General features: G+C 39.9%; 1 long non-coding RNA gene across 1 annotated transcript; it reads right to left on the bottom strand.

Annotated features, from left to right (window-relative positions):
- Window positions 1-10,604: 10,604 nt before the first annotated feature.
- LOC311045670 lies at window positions 10,605-12,465 on the bottom strand. The gene is made up of 4 exons (XR_014600797.1): window positions 12,341-12,465; window positions 11,951-11,997; window positions 11,804-11,853; window positions 10,605-11,481 (listed from the first exon to the last, which is right to left on the bottom strand). It is a non-coding gene; the product is annotated as an uncharacterized lncRNA (long non-coding RNA).
- Between the last annotated feature and the right edge of the window lie 1,343 nt (window positions 12,466-13,808).

Raw genomic sequence — 13,808 nt, 5'->3', positions numbered from 1 at the left:
AATGCTTTGATATGTTGCTCACAAGCTGAAACGTTCTCTAACGGCGAACCACAATGCATTCAGCTTTTGCTTATTTGTATTTCTGCTTTGCGTATGTATGATCCAGTCCAGCCCTTGGTGCCGCTGCAACCGTCGACAGGCGAACAATCTATAAAATTCAGCTGGTCAAACATCACACTGAAGAAACAGCCTGCCAGAGCCTGCCGTTAATGTGAATAATTGTATTAAATATGAGACGATAATAGCAGAGTTTAGACAAACACGATTCACACCCCGCTGGGGTTACAGGTTCAGACGATGTGGCAGATGTCAGCATTGATCAAACTCGCTGTTCAACAGGTTCCCTATTCTTCATTCTATTTTGGGTATTTACATAGTGCATAATGGGCCCTTTCTGCGAGAAATACCAACAAATGTGAAATGCGGATGATTGATCTGAGTTTGATTATCAGCAAATGTCCATAAAACAACCACAGCTGTTCTTTCAACCTTTAGGTGTATACTGTGGGCATTCACTGGAGTCGCGCTACCTTGCCACAGACAAATGGACACGTCACATTAATGGGCCAGCACAAAAGCCAATTTGTTACCCGTGTAACTTCACACATACCCCCAAAACTATAAACAGTGTTAGAGAAATGAATTTCCTTTCAGAGGACCAGAAGATGGTTATTACTTTGTAGTGCTGAATCTATACCAAAACGATCTCAATGGAGGGAAAAATGGCTGCAGGAGATGTGCTAAAGATTTTACACAAATCACAACAAAAAGTAAATTACAGTAAGTTATCTAATTGAAATCTGTATCAAAAGTCTGTTTTAAGGCTGTGTGAATATATTTCAGATACTGTATATTATGCGTGACATGACCTTTACAGGTCAATACGGTACTTTTCATACCGTCTGAGCATGTCCTCAATTTACATAATTTATTCTCCTGTTAATATGTCAGGGATAAATATGTGCGCCACGACTATTGAGAGTATAAATAATTGTTCTGATCTTTTCATCAGAGCCGTTTGCTTTATGGCCTCGAGGAAGTTCCTTTCCTTGAAGTATGTTCCATCTGACTTAATATCTGAACTGACGTTACTCTCCCTCTCACTCTCCTCCTCTCTTCCCCATTGTCTGGGCCTTTGATAATAAGGGCGGCCTGTTGTGGGGTCGACTGAGGTAGAAGCTAGTAGCTCTTTGTCCGTTTGAGTGGAGCGGAGAGGATGTACATCTCACGCATCTCTGTGTGCGTACAGTACAGTATGCCTTTGTGTGTGCGTGTGCGTGTGTGTGTGTGTGTGAGAGTGTGTTTGGGTGGGTGGGTGAGCTTGCCACACCATCTGGTTGCCATCAGCTGGAGCCATAGGCCTGCTGATAGTCAGGACCAGCTGGCTGACTGGACAGCATTACACTTCTATCAGACCAGAGGAGAAGCTGTCCGGGGACCGAGGGGTCTGACCGAGGGGTCCGGAAACAGCCGATCTACAAGCTCACAACGCGTCGCTTTGCGACGCGTTGTGAGCTTGCAGATCTGCTGTTTTCGTTGCGCGATACCGGTGCACAACTAAGTATAAGTCACTGGCATGTGAGTGCGGGGAAACATACTGCATGAGGCCAAGTGCATGACATACCATAATCATTTTTACATATAACATTCAGTTATGTGTAATGTATGCAAATATGGAGCAACTTAAGAAAGATATGCTGTATCTCTTTACATTTTAACTATGCCTCAATGTCCTGCTCATTTCCTATTCATGAATTTATTCATTTTACAATGTTTGAATGGGCAGAATGTTATTTTTTCGTCTAGGGGCCAAAACTGTTGAGGCTATACTGTAGGTATGATGACATTTTAATACATATTGATTCAGGACCTGTCGATTTAATGAAATTAATTCAGATATATTCTACTTCATGAATGTATTTGTTATGATTTAATCACTATAATAAGGTATATCAATGTGTCTTAGTAGAACACCTTTTATGATATGCAAAACGACAAAAGATGCAGCCATTGTGTCACACTAATAAACACATAAATAGTTGACATTATGCATGATGATGAATATAATACAATACAATTTAGTTTTTGCAGATATTTTTTATTATATAAATAGTATAGTGTGCCAGAACGTATGCAGATATTTTAAGGTGTTTTAATGAAGTCATTTATCTGCTAAATCCATTTCTCTGTAGTCTGTAGTGTAGCTGTGAGACCCACACATGCAGCGCTGGCAGAGCAGAAGCAAACTGGAACCAGAACTATATAGTCGTGGGACTGTAATTTCCCATAACCCTGCCAAATCATAAGCTCTTTCTGCCTCAAATAACAACCAGCCATACGACTGACCTGTATCTTCAGGACAAGAACTCTCTGCTAATGATCCCCGACTTCCTATCCCTCATTTCCACCATCGCAAACATGTAAAGCCTGTGTAAATGGCACTGGTGGGGCCTGGACACTATTCTTATGACCAGTGTTCACGGCCCAGACAGACACACCAAACCAGACCAGACCAAACCACAGGGAAAAATAAGAGCAGGGAAGCACAGCCTCGAGACATCATATTGTTCCCACACTTCCACTGCTAATCACTGGAGAGAGAACAAATGCTCCTATAAGACACCGGGTATAATTACCGTAGCCGGCGATTACACCAAAACAATATTTGTTGGAATAGTTAGAATAGTTAGAGAATAGAGTAAAATGATACCGCGTGTAGCTGATCACGAACAGACAATAGAAGTGAAGATGGTAACGTTGTACTGTAGCTTTTTGTTCTCTATATTATGGAACATTTGAATAAGTAGTTCAGTTTGTGCCTTAACACATTTTATGAGTTTTCCTGTACTCCCAAAGGCATTAGACTCATTAAGCTATCAGGCTTCATCCTGTCTGGCTACAGTTCATGTGTGTTGTCGCTGTCGGGTGTAAACCTTGTATGCCCAAAACTGTTCCTTTTAATTTTTTTTATTTAAGAGGCATTTTAAAATATAGCCTATATAGATCTTCAACTTCATAAGTCATCTTGTAAGCTTGTAGATCTGCTATTTTCACTACTTTTGTGTGACGCTCTTATGTCGTATGAAGTAGGGCATTCCCTCCCCAAAAAAACATACAAGTTGAAATATGGATATGTGTAAGGTTTCTGCCCAACAACGACAATATATACTGTCAATCCACCATCATATCTTTTCAACATCTGTTTTGTTTCTGCATTCACACATTGTCGTTAGACAGAAGAATGCTGTTGAACTGTGTGACATTCAATGGGGCAACATAATGCACATATGGATTAATATGATTCAAATTCATACTTTCTCCCACACACACACACACACACACACACACACACACACACACACACACACACACACACACACACCCACACACACACACACACACACACACACACACACACACACACACACACACACACACACACACACACACACACACACACAAGCGTGCGCATGCACACAGTTATCTGCTCAAAGATAGAGCCAGAAAACAAAAACAAAAATATTTAGAGAGGACGTTATAAGGAAAAAAGATTATCTATGACCTTGCCCTAAATAGCAGAGGGTGCCTGCCAATATTTGTCTTAAAAATATTGAAAAACTGTTCAAATACATTAGAGCTTAGGAATCTTACAAAGTAAAGCTGTACGGAAAATAACAGAAAACGTATTCAACTATGTCAAATAAATAGAACTTCATACATTAAATAAACCTGTCAGCGTTTGTTTGATATTATACAACAAACCCATTCTGAACCGGCTGGGGTGTTAACAACGTCACCTTTTGAAAGGTTAAATGACCCCTGTGTTACTGTAATTTTCCAAAATGGTTGTGACATTTTCAGTGATCATGTATTGTGTCTTTAGAGGCTGGCCTGCATGCCCCGGAGGTCTGGGGGCCGTGACTCATGCTTTAAACTTTTGCGCCTGTGACACGAAGAAAGGAAATCAGAGCCAGATGCCAACAGATATCCGCAAGCACATGGCTCACGCGACAAATCCTGCCGCGTGTTTGAATGCGTGCGTGCATGTTTCCGCATGCATAATAGCACCAAATGGAGATCCTACAAAGGATTGTTTATTCTGTAACCCAGTAATTAAACTTTTTCTTTACACAGTTTCTTGGAAAGTGCAAAGAAGCAACTCAGTTGTGAGAATTTGATTGTCTGCCTTGATATGACACAACAAACGTCCCACTTTTTCCCTCTGAGTCAAATAACATTAATCTTGATGGTACATCTGTTGCTGTTCTTTTTTTTTACCCCTCCTTGTTCGCACACACTGTTCCTTCAGATTGAATAACAGAAAGAGACATCCACATGATACTACCAGAGAGGTAAAAGCCAAGTGTCATTTCAATTGCCTTATCGGTTTCATCAACATACTGGTCCTTGGATTAATTATTTTTATTTAACTTTGACTTGGAAAGCATTGTCACAGCATGCACGGTATAGATAAATCAACACTATTCGGTTTCCATCATTCTAACAGAGGGCAATTAAAAAATGTTGAAGCATAATGTACTGTATGTAAACAAAAATGTAATTGAAAAGTAATGTAGTATGGAGCCTGGACAGTTGGGTTCGGTATCTCTGGCTGATCTGGCACATTGCATCTGGAGTGGACCTAAAAAAAAATGGCTGATGATCTGTACTGTACAATAAGGAGAAGAAGATAATGTAACGTTGCGGCTATACCGTATTGCTATCCATCATGTGTCGTTAATCAGAGCAGGAAAGCTATTCATTCATGTACTTAGAAAGGCAACAAATAATCTATCTTCTCAAGTCTGACACATAATCAGAGTACATCCCCAGGGGTGGAAGGAATAATTAGAATTAGTGGTGAAGATTGATTGTGTGGTGAAGATGATATGGCCTGCAGATGCCTGAAAGAGACTAGGGCTGTTTCCTTTTAATTCATTATTTATAATGCTGTAAAGGTGAAGAGGATAAAGCAATTAATTAACAAAAAGCACATGTATGCACAAGTTGATGAACATTATTGCAAATTAATAGCACTAGCACAGTGTTTCCTAAACTATTTAGATGGAGACCCAAAAGAGACATTTGATGTCTCCCCTGGACCGAGACTAGTGGAAAATATCTCACAGCGCTTGTAGTTCTGCTATTTTCACTAGTTCTTAAAAGTTTTTATTTGATTTTTTTCAATGTATGAAATTCTGCTGAAAAATGTTTGAAATGTCTTTTTAGATTAAAAAAATCTTAAAATGTTAGACTTATTTGAAATGTACAATTTTTAAAAAGAAATGTGAATGAAATAAAAGGGGAACCAACCCAGTATTTGGGAAACACTGCACTACACGATGAGAGAAAAAAGGTTCTTGGGAATAAGAACCCAAATAGCATAGAATGTTCTAAAATATATAGAGCCTAAGTTCTTTTCCAGCCAGCAAGTTCATCATAGCAATACTCAATGGGTGTCTTAAATCAAACCTACTGCGGGGCTGTTGGGTAAAATTATTCACCTGGACATTAGTAACCTGACACTGATCCATCAGCATGTAAAGAGTTACAATAGGGGCATTCTGTGTGGGAGTCAGCTAAGTAAATGGCTCCAAGTTGAATGTCACTGACCCGTACCACTGCTGCTGGTTCACCTAGCACCTTTCAGTTTGCCATGAACCCTCATGTGAAAAATGCTGTTTGCTGCGCACACACACACACACACACACACACGCACACACGCACACACGCACACACGCACACACACACACACACACACACACACACACACACACACACACACATTTTTCTCTAGAGTATACCACACAATGGAGAGAATAAGCCATTGGGTGTGGCTGGAGTAAATTAGACCAGAGTTATAGCAGGGAGTCATCAGCATATTGTTTAAACTTGTAGGATTGAGTCACATCGCATTGTTTTGTCTCCGCGGAGAGTTGCATTTGAGCTGCGTTAGTAACAGGACAGCTCCAGTAAAACATTTAAAGACCACAGTGAAAATGATATGTATCACTCAAACAAAGCAAACTCAATGTTAAGATTCAAGTAGATAGTGCATCAGTTCGATGTAGATGTGGTTTAGGTTTCAAATAAGTGACACTGATCAAAGAGCCATGTATTTACAACAAAGTAAACAATTGTCTTGACTAATTTTCAAGACAAAAAAAGGGTGGGTGGGGGGGCACCTCTGCCTTGTGGTTTACTTTTAAAGAAGAATGACTTCAGACTGTTTATTTTGTACACTGCACTGCCATGAACTGAAATATTTTGACACGTTTAATTTTTTAGATGTAATCTGGGTCAGGTGACAGAGGTAATTTGCCTCTATAGAATGAGAAGAACGAGACTGAGCTGTCCTCACTCTGTTGTTGTATATACAGTGCAGGAGGACTGCAGCACAGCCGCCCCTGTTTAAGTGTTTCCATATTGCCAGTCTGCCTTGAAGTCTTACGTTTTACATTTTGACCTCTGCCTTGCCAATTCACATACCATTAAACGCTGCAAGCTTTAATGTGCTCTGGCTTTAGAGCACAGCCAAAACCTGTTTTTTATGCAGGCCTAGTACACACAGCATTTCTGATGTTATTGTGCAGTTATACATATAGACCAACTTTTATACGTTTCATGGCTGCAGCCATTTTTCATTTCGTTCTTTTGGAGGTTAACAAATCAAGATAATTATCAAGGTATTGAAGGCATAGCATTAACCTGTGTTTACGTAACAAAACAAAACAATATATTATATATATTTATATATATATATATTTTTCATCATTTCCCTCAATACCAGTAGTCATCGTACACTGGAGTAGTAGTGTTTACCTGCAGAAACACACTGCCCTCTCGCTGCATTTTGTTGTTTTGGTTTCCAAAAAAGACGTCCAACACCAAAATACAACGAGAGGGCAATGTGTTTCTGCAGGTAAACACCGCCACACCACTCCAGTGGCTGATATAACTGCTGGTATCGAGGGAAATTATTGGTTTAAAGAACATTTTATGTATTGTTTTGTTATTTAAACACAGGGCAAAGTACTATATGCCTTTAATTATGTGCAATTTGACACAGCAAAGTACAAAAAACAGAGACAGAAGTGAAAGACTCATGCCCCAGTACTGGGAGTTAGAGTGAACCATAGGTGTAGCAAAACTGACGACGACGACAACAAAGACGACGAAGACGAAGAAGAAGAAGAAGACAAAGAAGAAGAAGAAGAAGCAGAAGAACATAACGTCGATAAGCCCTGTACAAATGCAACGAGAAAGCACCGATGTTATATTTGGGCATAGAAATTACTATTATGGCAAACTTTCGACTCCACTAACCTGAATATATCTGCTGTTGGCACGTGCTAGCTGACTCTGCTGGCATGGTACTTTAGAACAAATGCTAATGGTAGGCATTAAAGGGAAATTAGGAGGCCCACGTGACCACACACTTGCCTGATTTCCAGCTAGCTGGCTACTCTGGTCTGTAGTTACCCACTCTGCTCTGACAGAACTTCAAAGAAGAGGACGTCAGAGCATGAGCAGCGCAGATTAATCCCTAATTGGGAACAGGACGAATTGGAGCCATGCTACTCACAGAGCGGCTTGTTTGGTATGTGTGGGTATTTCTTCTCTCTCTCTCTCTCTCTCTCTCTCTCTCTCTCGCTCTCTCGTTTGAGATTTAATTTCATCAATTGACACATTGGAACCCGTTTCTTTGCTAGAAACCAGATGGTGGCCTGTTGCAGAACGAGGCTGATAGTGTGGAGGCCCCCCTTTGTAGTAGCCTAGTTCTGCAGCTGGGACAGTAGCTAGCTGTGTCACTAAGAACAGAACAGTGAGTCACAGCCTTAACACTTTCCTGAGCTAGCTAGTGTTCATTTGTTCTTGTTCCAACCACCTGATCTGTTATGGCTAAAAACATAGATTTCTATCAAATGCAACCAATTACTGCATTAATTGATAAAGAACACGAAGTGCTAAAAAACAGAAACTGTTCTTGTTTTCAATTAAAACCAGGTGCTGTGATGGAGCTGCTATGGAGTTGGTTTCATTGTGCTGTCTCTTCAAGACATAAGGTAGGCCTACTGTAGTCCCACTTTTTTATATCATTTCTTTTAATTTAAAATATTTTTGTCAAGATGTTTAGTTAGGCTAGTAGAGATAATTGGAATCCATTGCATAGTTGCAGAATGCAGACTAGCACAAGTTTTTAATGAATTTGTGCTTGTATGATCAATGTTGCCAAATGCCAATTACGTAGCCTGCAGCGTCATAAGCAACATCTATGCCAGAATTTCATTAAAAAATGCCCTACTGTAATTAATTTACCTTATTTTAGTGTTAAATACAAGCTCACAACACGTGCTTGTAGATATGCTATTTTTGGCAAAGAGGCGTAGACTCAGGGAGAATAGGAGGGTACCATGTACTGGGGCACCCCTGGGGCACCCCGGTCAGCAAAGTAGTAAAGTATACGGTTTAAGTGGTTAAAGGAGGAAATATGCCATTTTAAATCCTTGGACTTATGGGAAATCCGCGGGGAAAGTGAATGGGAAAATATGGTCCCATCCTGAACAACAAGGCTTGAGGTTGAGGTTTGAGGTGTCCTTGAGCAAGGCCTTCAACCCACAACTGCTGCTGTGGACTACAGTGTTGTACTTGTGGTGGTGCCGTACTGTACTGGGAAGCTGTAGGTGGCCAGTGCACATTCCCAGGTGTGAACCTGTGTTGGAATGTGAAGCAGCCAGCAGGGCTGTAGAAACGCATGTGTGGGTCATCATCTTTTCCTAGATAAATAATATAAATGTATATCTCTCTATTGATATCCGTAGATATAGATATGTCCAGTTATTGCTCAGTCTGCGTAGAGCAGTGGTTCTCAAACTTTTTCATGTCAAGGACCCCCAAATTGACACTTATTAGCCCACGGACCCCCATTTGAAAAGATATGCCAAGGACCCCCATAAGAGAAGATTTTTTACGGCTTGTTTTGCCTTCCAGGCTATTGTCTGTCTTATTTTGAAGGATTTTGTGTGCCTGTATGTGACCCACTTTCCTTGATTGTATCACCTGTGTAACTAGCAATTGAGGGGTAATCAGTCTGCACTTGTGGGAGGGAGAGAAGGCAGAGAAATGTTTGCTGTGCAGAGAGATGTTGGCTGTGTGGTTTAACACTACAGAAGAAGCATTGTTTGTAAGTTTTATGTTTATTGAAATGCTGTGATTACAATTATTTGATTGCCTTTTGATGCCTGTATACATCATGCTTAACTGTATTGTATTTTGTACACTTTACTGTGTTACAGTTTCACTCCTGACAAAGATCAGTAAAAATGGATCAAGACGCCTAATCCCTGACTCCTGTCTCTTTTTTGAATGGAGTTTGGCTGGCTGCCTAATTGTTGTTGCCTAACACTGCAATGAGGGCAGTACACGGCTCTAGCAGTAATTTTGACCTATTTTAATTTCAAGGACCCCCAGTTTGACATGCATCAGGCCTACGGACCTCCAGTTAATGGAATTTCTGTGGGACCCCAATTTATGTTGTAAAATCAATGTTAATTTAACTCTGAGAGTGTACAAATTGTACACTCTCAGAGTTACAGACTCATAAGGGTCCATTTCCTAACTACCTATCATTTAGCTGGGGACCCCCTGGAACTCCCTCAAGGACCCCTGGGGGTCCCCGGACCCCACTTTGAGAACCAATGTCGTAGAGCACTTGTCTTTGGACCACATGGTTCGGGGTCCAATCCCGGACACTGCCTGAGTTGGCTGTGCATCAAGTACTGGGAGCTGACGATAGGTGTTGCGCTCCACCTCAGCGATCCGCCTTCCATCTCAGCAATCCACCTTCCGGGGGTTTGGCGCATTGAAAACAGGACATACACCCTCATTCTCGGCCGATACCATACCAAGAATAAGCCACCCGGACATACCAACTTCTAGTATACACAGTATTATAACATCGCTGTCTTTGGATGACTTGTAGCCGAAACAATCACTGGGTGAAAAGCAATGATTTTGGGAGGGTATCCCTCAGGCATACCCCTGATACTTAAGGGAGTATGTGTGTGTATGCTGCCCTCATTCATTAATGTACCACCTCCCACATACCTCCCACATATTCAGGTGTATGTACCATTTCTGAGACCTTCATTTGCATGTCTGCCAGCAAGGACCTCACACACCCACCCCTCCCACCCCTCTCACCCTTCCACCCCAACCACTTCTGAGCATGTGCAGAAAACTACATTTGATTGGAAGCTGTGGCTTATAACCCCACCCACCCACCCCACATTCTGCATGCTAATTCTTGTATAAACCCCCTAGTTTATACCCCCCCCCCCTCAGTGGGAAGGGTGGTTTAAAGCCCCCCCCCCCCCAGGGGCTGTGGCTTGTCTCCCCCCCCCCACCCCCAATGGGAGGGGTGGTTTATAGTTCCCCCCCACTACCTGCACTAATTATATATATATATATATATATATATATATATATATATATATATATATATATATATATATATATATATATATATATATATATATATATATATATATATATATATATATATCCACACACACAAACAATATAGAAAAACACATAGGCAGAACTCATGTAATTATGTTTATTGATCAAGAAAAATAAATGTATACAAAACAATGGAACAGGAGCACACAGATAAGGTAAACTGTTTCAAAGAAAAGTATTTTGTTCCAGGGACCCAGAAGCAAAGATTTGAGTTAAAAATGTTCACTCTAAAAAATATATATTCAAATATTCTGAATCAGAATCAGGTTTATTGTCACATCACAGGTTTAATTTAAAAAAGTGGGTGAAATTTGTGTCTATATACTCACACTAGTACCTGAGATAAGATATGTGCATGAACATAGCAGCAATGTATACTGTGCATGATATACTTATGGACGTTAGTTAAGGTGCTTGGAAAAAAAAGTTAAAAGTCAGTGCGTTATACACAGGATTACGGTGCAAAATGTCAGTGTGTGTCGACCGCATAATCCACATAGACTGACATATAGTCAGCAAGTAGTGACATGAAGAAGAGCAAAGAAAAATAGCGGGAAAAGGAAAACAAAGTCACTTGTAGGCTACTCATGTAATCCACGGTGGCTGGGTCCAAGGAAGAGCTAAATCCAAGTCATGTGTCCCTGGTATAATCCACAGGAAGAAATACAGAAAATAAAGAAATATATTTTGTTCCAGGGACCCCAGAAGCAAAGATTTGAGTTAAAATGTTTGCACTAAAAACATAGTCCTCAAGCTCTTTGTCGTCAAGCATTGGGTCCTGGAGAACACAGCGTTTGGTACAAGGTCCTGGAGATGATCTTGTGAACTTCTTCCTGCTGGAGGGCTGAAGATCCAAAATGGAAGTCCATCTTTGGAGTTGCTCTGTGTCCTTTTTGGAGATGATCTCCTGAACTTTGGACTGCTGGAGGGCTGAAGATCCAAAATGGCAGTCCTTGAAGCCTTGAAGAAAAACAGAAGAAGAAAAAAAGAATTACAATTAAACCACAAAACCACTGAAACCGGAACACAACAATGTTAATACAATTACCACACTCTACCACGTGTGTGTGTGTGTGTGTGTGTGTGTGTGTGTGTGTGTGTGTGTGTGTGTGTGTGTGTGTGTGTGTGTGTGTGTGTGTGTGTGTGTGTGTGTGTGTGTGTGTGTGTGTGTGTGTGTGTGTGTGTGTGTGTGTGTGTGTGTATTGCCTGCTGACTGTCTGCTGAATCTTCTGCTGAAAACCAAGCCATTGTCCTGCAAATTGCAATTTATTCTGGAGATTACCTGTTAAAACTCCGAAAGGTCCTCACACATGTACCGCTGGGTGCCAACAACTGTAAAATAATATAACAGCAATTACAACTCAGAAAACTTCAACTGAAACAGGAGTGCACAAAAAAAAGTTAAATGAAGAGTGTGGGTGTGTAGTACCTTATAAAACTTCCTCGTCAACAGTGGGGAAATCAATGGAATTCTCCCTGCAAATATCATTTTAGGGGTTAGTGGGATGAAGCAATGCTTTGCCATTGTATTCAATATAGCCACAGTAAAGACAAACTACAAAGCAATCCAACTTTAGTTACTAAAATGTATAAAGTCTGTGTATTTTACTATACTGCATTATGCTGACAAATTAAATCATGGCATATGAATTGACTAGCTACTTGACTAGGCCACATGTTTTAAAACAATCTGAACTCATACAGGTAAAGGAACACTAGCCTACAACTGATCAAACAGACTGTAGAGAACTGATCAAAGTAAATACAATAAACAGTATAACCTACTAATGATTTACAATTAGATAAAATAGCAGCTTACCATTTACAAAGCTAGTCCAAAAACACCAACAGGCCAGCAGTACATGGTTGAGAAGAATGAATTCACCCAACCGCCCAAACAGTTCAAATGTTTGAAAACTCTGTTTGGACACATCTGATTGGATAGACACAAATGTTCCCCTCCCCACCATTTGAATGTGCATGTTAAATGTTGGCAGTCAGAGAGAGAGAGAGAGAGAGAAAGATTGGAAATAAACTATTTACTTAGTTTAGTTAGTTTTAACAAGTTAAACGTTACTATGTAGAGGTACTAATGCTTTGCACTAAACAACAAGCACAAAAAAAGAACTGACATTTTATACTTAAGTAAAAGTATCAATAGTGTAATGTAGAAATGCTCTTACTTGTTACAAGAAAAGTCCATTACATTTTGTTCTTTTGAGCACTACTGGGCCTAGACTAGAAAACAAACTAAATAGTTTATTAACCACATGACTGGTGGTAACCTGTATTTTTGGCAGTGATGGCAGAAGTACTCAGTTATTTTACTTAAATAAAAGTAGCAATACCACAATATAAAAATACAAACAAAATATAAACATAATAAAACAAGTAAAAGGCCTGTGTTCAAAATGTTACTTGAGTAAAAGTTTAAAAAAAGTATTGGCATCAAAATATACTTAAAGTACCAAAAGTGAAAGTATTAAAATGTTTGAAAATGGCAGATCTACAAGCTTGTAGATTGGCTATTTTCAAATAGCCTATGTATAAAATAGGGCTAAAGTGGTTAATATGGTGATAGAGGTGGAGCTCCTATTGTCTGAGAGACCTGAGACAATAGGGCCACTGAACCCATCAACACCTTTCATGCATGTTGTGCCTGCATGTAAATCTCTCTACCCCCCAAAATACACACGAAAACACACATAAAGTAAGCCTTGTTTGTGATATAATTTTAACCATTTAATGACCCTTAAACGTACTTGGTAAAAGTACAAAAGTATTGGTATCAAAATGTGTTCAAGTACTAAAATGTTTGAAAATAGCCGATCTACAAGCTCACAACACGACGCGTTGTGAGCTTGTAGATCGGCTATTTTCAAATAGCCTAGGTATAAAATAAGGCTAAAGTGGTTAATGTATGTTTTATAATGTAATCATTTATATCTGCAAAGTAACTAGTAGCTAAAGTTTTCAAATAATTGTAGTGGAGTAAAAGTACAATATTTGCCCCAAGACTGCACTCTGATCTCTCTGTGTGTGTGTGTGTGTGTGTGTGTGTGTGTGTGTGTGTGTGTGTGTGTGTGTTTGTGTCATGCTTTATGTCCTTTCTGTAAACTAACACTGCTCACCTATGCAAGACCTAAGAACACATTTTTTTTTTTTAAATATTTGTATTAGCTTTTCCTTGAATGTCACAATGCAACTTTGGTTCACTGTTTCTCTCTCTCTCTCTCGCTCTCTCTCTCTCTCTCTCTCTCTCTCTCTCTCTCTCTCTCTCTCTCTCT

Source organism: Gymnoscopelus microlampas (assembly GCF_963454915.1).
Source record: "Gymnoscopelus microlampas genome assembly, chromosome: 5".
Taxonomy (NCBI): Eukaryota; Metazoa; Chordata; class Actinopteri; order Myctophiformes; family Myctophidae; genus Gymnoscopelus; species Gymnoscopelus microlampas.
Note: the sequence above shows the minus strand (reverse complement) of the source record. Positions and strands in the feature narration are given on the sequence as shown.